Source organism: Micrasema longulum, unplaced genomic scaffold (genome assembly GCF_059751315.1).
Source record: "Micrasema longulum isolate JH-2025_06_02 unplaced genomic scaffold, ASM5975131v1 h1tg000262l, whole genome shotgun sequence".
Lineage (NCBI taxonomy): Eukaryota > Metazoa > Arthropoda > Insecta > Trichoptera > Brachycentridae > Micrasema > Micrasema longulum.
This window is the reverse complement of record NW_028277466.1, coordinates 81013-87176: the sequence shown is the minus strand read 5'-3', so window position 1 is coordinate 87176 and position 6164 is coordinate 81013.

Genomic DNA, 6164 nt, shown 5'->3' with positions numbered 1-6164 from the left:
TTAGGTTTTTTCTTTCTGAACTGTGAAAACGTACATTTCATCAAATATGCGCACTATGTTTTATATATATTTATGGATCTTTTAAAGTCTGCATTTAATATACACAAATTGGTATCTATGTATTTTTTGTACACAATTCGTCATCCATCTTTCAAATAGGCGTATCTCGAATTTGTTCATTTTTGGGTGACTTTTTAAGAATTTGCTTGGAAATTTTTTGCCTTTAAAAATAATCTTACTGTATTTTTAAAATTATTTTAAGATAGTATGATGCCCATTTATTCCATGAATATAACTTAATTTTTATTGAAATATTTAAAACTCAATTACGACAAAAAACGAGATACGCCTTTTTGAAAGATGGACGACGAATTGAATACCTAATTATATTTTGATTTCTCATAAGTATTTTGCTATCTAAAAATTTACAACAGTATTTTTCTTTGCAATATTTTTATAAATCGAATCTTATTACTGTGTAGCTGTATGAGAATTTTGATTTTATTTTTACCTTACATAATGTCAATATATAATTGATATGTATTTTAATTTCCACATTAATATTGACTAAAAATAAAGATTGTTTAAATTTGATTGCAAAAATTGCAAGCTCTCTTATAAAATGGGATTAAATGTATTAGTGGAATGAAGTGTAAATGTTTGAATGAATTTAAAATTGTAAGTAAATTATTTGGCTTTATTATTTATTGAATTCTATTAAATATTATTTATTGTTGACATCATTCTGAATTGAATACCGGATTATGGTGATAATGCTGTTTAAGTTTTGATGATATTGCCTAATAAAGAAGTTAAAATAAATGCATTTTTTCTTTATCCTTATTTATAGCATAATATATTCTCACTGAGAATCGAGCCCAAAACCTTCCGTGTGTGAGTCAAGTGTCATAACCACTACACCACGGAGGCCGCAAAAGAAAAAAATAACAATACTTCAAGTGACGCGGCTTCCATTCGGCTCCAATGTTTATCTCAGATTAAGTTTGCGATCGACAGTAAATAATTATTCACTCGGTTTTCTCCATACAAATTTATATAAAAATCGCACACGGCTAAATCAATAATTAATAATGTTTAAGTAACTGACAACAAACACACATATTTTTAATTTTTTTAAATTGGGTTTATAATATTCTTTATATATTTTATTTTGTTTTGTTTATTAATTTTTCTCACATTAAAAACAATAATAAAAATAACATGTCCTTACTGGGGTTATCCGGGCCGAGGACATATAACAATATGCTTTTTTATTTGGCTTTAGTTTTAAGGACAACATTTTGTAAGCTACAGCTAAAGCATTTTTTCTTATATGTATTTGGGTATGATTATCTGTGTTTACGTATTCCATATAGAAATAATACTTTGTAGTCAATTTTACTTATTTTTTTTTAGCTTACGCATTTTTTTTTCATATTTAAATACTTTACCGTATGCATGAAAAATACATTAAAATGTAAGTATCACACACAAAATTAATATTGTACGATATTTTGTGTTAATCCGTTACATATCTATTGGATAATATATCTTCTGCTTAAAATCAATGTGTCAAAAAATAATTTATGCATTACTAGACATAGGGGAATAACGGTGACACGGTTAAGGGGCATGATGGGGTACCCCATGATGCCCTGTATACTTAACTCATTTTATTAACGAAGTTATTGTACCTTTTTTGTATTAATATTATGTACGGACATATAAGAAAAAATCTACGAGGGGTGACTAGTCTGTAGAAAGCATGAAACAAGCCGTAGATGCAGTTCTAACCAAAAGACTACTAAGACTAAAAAAATGCAATATTAAGAATGTACCGCATGCTGCCCCCATTCCGGGGCAATATTCCAGATGGAACCACCATAGTAAACATACTACCAGTTACATATGTTTTTAAAATAAAAATACTTTAGTAACAATAACACGACATTTCATCATCATAAATTCTGTAAGTAGTGCGTGCGTTTGGAAGAGGAAACAAATTAAAAATATTCATGTACTTTTATATTAAATAATGGTAGGTATGTTTTTACAAATATCCATACATTAACAATTGAGATGTAATATATAGAGATAGCACTTTATATAAATCCGAGCAAACAAGTTGTCCACAAAGGAAAGGAATGACTAGCGGAGGGAGCAAGTATCGTTACGTCATATCACGTCGACTTTGACAAGCAAAACAAGTAGTATAGTAAAAAGCACGGACCGTTTACATCGGTCTACTGTTAAGTTATATTCAGTATGTCGCTCCCTTCCGCATACGCGTCACCTTTGTTTATCGTTTCACTATACGCCCGACTAACTGAGCAGGACAGAGGCAGGAGATAGCTGGTAACATTATTAATAAAAGGTTTTTTAACATTAAAATAGCTATTTTAAACAAGTATTGATTAAGATAAAAACATTTCTTACCGGTGTAAGGTGATACCATCGCTTTTTATATTTTTTCCAGATCGATTTGTGCAGTATCTTAGCGTAAATAAAGGCATTTTAGTAATTGCGAGGAGAAAAGTAACCGGAGAATGCCAGCAACATACTAAAGTCCGTTTTATCAAACATATGCCTATTGGCCGCAGGTTGGGCGAACATATTTCGAACACTCATGTATACTCTAGTTATATACATCGATGACATTAACATTAGTTTGAAATAAGCATTGCATTCATTTTAATTTTATTCTAATTTTAAACAATTTTTCGAAAGCTTTTAATAGGTGCTGTCATCTTTTTTACCTCATTTACCTCATTTATCAATTTTTTCCTGAGTTTTAGGCTCGTCCAGTCAATGCTATTTTAGATGAAATACCTTTGGATTGCGATTCTATGGCGTCTGAAGACGAAGATGAGTTAAATTAATGGAATTATTGACGTAATCTCTCCATAATCTATTTACTATGCACTGGGTATTACAATTCCGTCAAACTTCTTGACTCTGGATTCTGCCTCTTTGGGGTTTCCCTGCGATTGCCTTTAGTACTTTCATCTCTGACGTTCTGAGCAGTTATTTGGTTTTTCTATTTAGTTTTCTATTTAGTTTTTCTACTTGGTTTTTCGTATTTTTTATTTTCTCTCAATCTATCCTCGCCTCTATTGTATGCACAACTATCGGTCTGACACACATTATGTTTCCAATAATCATGTGATCATTGTACTATACGACATTTCTTAGGCATCCAGATGTTTACTTACTGAGATGGATATGTTCTCATCATCACTATGGCTGCACCATCTGCATGGCATGTGGTGTTAATGACATTATCTCCCTTAGTAGATTCACGATTTTTTTGTTCTTAAAAGCGTTTTTTTATATATTTATTTTGCTTGAGTAAGAAAAGGTTTTTGGCGTATATATTGTTGTGCTATATCTAAATATTTAACTAATTATAAAGGTGCTAAACTTACTTTGTTTCTTTGTTGTTCTCAATATGTGTTATTTTTTAATATGTTAATATTATTTACATCCAGAATTGAGTTGTTGTAACTCCTGGGAATGTAATTCAGCGTATTTTAGTTGTAAAATACTTTATGTTATATGATTTATAAATAAATAAAAAAAATCCCAAATAACAAAGGGTTAAATATCCTATTTTTTTTATTTTTTAAAATATTTTCTGCAATAACTTTGTGTATAATTTTTAATTAAATTTAGAGAAATAAAACTTTTACTTTGTTTTTTGATACACTCACTTTATTTTTACCAACTAGTTTCGGTAACCAACTGTTACCTTCTTCAGGGTATTTTTATAACTAAAATACCCCGATGAAGGTAACAGTTGGTTACCGAAACTAGTTGGTAAAAATAAAGTGAGTGTATCAAAAAACAAAGTATAAGTTTTATTTCTCCAAATTTAATTAGGTTAAATATCCCGATATGCGCCCCCTCCCCTACGTTTCAAATGAAATTCCAACACAGTGCCCGGTGCATAACTGGGTACGGATAATGAATGATCGTAGTTTTGATATTTGAAATATCAAAATCGATTATTGTATTTCTTAAGGACCAGGCATACAGGATGGGGCGTAATTTAATGAATAACCTAATAGCTATGCACGAGGACATCATCATGGTTCAGAAAAACAAAAAAATTGTTTAAAGTTGTTGTATTGAAAGCTGGAAATACCGTTTTATCCCATTTAAAATAGGAAATATATTTCTTAATAGATCACTTCGGTGATCGTACATTATTTACGCCACAAGAGGTCAAATTGACAAAAAAATGAGTAAAAATAAGTAAAAATTTTATTTTAATAAAAATTGTTCCTGCGACACAAAAATGGCAGTTTGCATTCGATAGCCCATCTATCCAAGACTACTATCCAAAAGACAGGTGGAGAAAATTTCTTGATTTGCAATCTTACCGCCTAAAAGAGTGGCGAAGGTGTAATTTTCTAAATTAAAATTTCTTTAAAAAAAATTATTTGGAAGTTCAAAAAGGATACATTAAATAAATAAATTATTATTTAAATAAAAGACGGTTTCATCGCTTTCGCGACATCTTCGAGACTGGTATCTTTATTAAGGAGTTCAATGTATTTATATAAAACAGAGGTAAGGATAAATAATTCAAAATTATATGAAAGTAAATTAAATAAAGTTATTGTTATCTTAAGGATCATTTTCAAATTTTTTTGGGGTTAACTAATGAGTCGGTTTAATGCTATTTTAATGAGCTTAAGTACTTTATTTTATATTCCAAATTTGTGCATTAAAGTATCACTTGTCTTTTATTTATATAATAAATTACAATGAACTTCTATTAAGAATTTTCACTTACAAACTTAAATGTTTTATTGGTAACATTATTTATACATATTCTCAATTATAGAATTCCACCATCTTTCATAAATTATATAAAATAAGTTTGCAGCTTAATCAAACCAATTTGAATAATAATAAAGATTAAGTTAAGAATAAAGATTGAGTTAAAGAAATACAATTGAGTTGAAGATAAGAAACGAATTGTTTTTAAAGAAATGAAAAGAGAAAATAAGAACATAATAAAAAAAGGAATAAAATAAACCAAAATAAATTCAAATTCACAAAAATAAAAATTAGACATTTGATTTTGAAAAACAGCCGGACTGTTTTCATACAAAAAACTTAATGTAATAATCATCTTCTGAAAATGATATCGATAACAAAAATGGCATTTCTCAACTTGCAAAAATCATCCACAGCACTATTAAAAAAATCTGACGGTACTTTAAAAATCATTAAATCTAGTAAAATACACAATAAGATTCATGTTTGAAATATAAAAAAAACAAATGTATTCATTGTTTATCATTTATCAAAGTCAAACACATTCCAACTGTTGGGTAGATTCGATAATTCCCTCGTTTCATAAAGTTGCTATTATCTCAGTTTTACTTTTCTATGGCTAGCTGCTTTCTGCATAACTACCTTTAATTGTGTTTTGTGCTAAAAACAGCCAGGCCGCTTTTATAGAAAAAACTGTAATAAAACCTTCTGAAAATAGTGTTGATCACAAAAATGACATTTCTCAATTTTCAGAAACACCGCACTAGAAAACGTTTACGGTATAGATACTGATAGGAAGATTAATAAATCAGAAATCTAGTTATCTTAAATTAATTAAAGTGAATAATAACATTACTGTTTTAATTTTATAAATTCATTAATTCAAAAATACACGTAATAAAACAAATGTTTAAAGGTGATTCTAAACGAAAATATGAAACTAATTGTTCGTAGATGGCGCTTTTATATTTTTTTATTGAAAAACGCCATTTTTACGTTTATTTTCAATGGAAATTTTACAAAACTTGGTTTGCGGAAACTTTACACTATATTGATTGCAACAAATACCAAAACAGCATAATTTAGGTCCTTTTAACAAAATACTGAGCAAAACAAAAAAATGTTTATCTTATGCGTGGTAAAAATTTGAGCCTGTAATTGTACAGCGAAGTTTCTCGAAAATGTATGAAAAAATAAATAAAAACTACTTTGAATTACGTCACAAGTTCTTCTGAATTAACTAATGATAGAGTTTTGTGTTGTGATAGATTTTCGGTTTCCGGTAAGTCAACTCACCAATCAGCAGAACTCACCGACTAGAACTTGTGACGTCACTGGCGGAATGATTTCAAAATGTCAAAACTTTAAAAAATCATTGC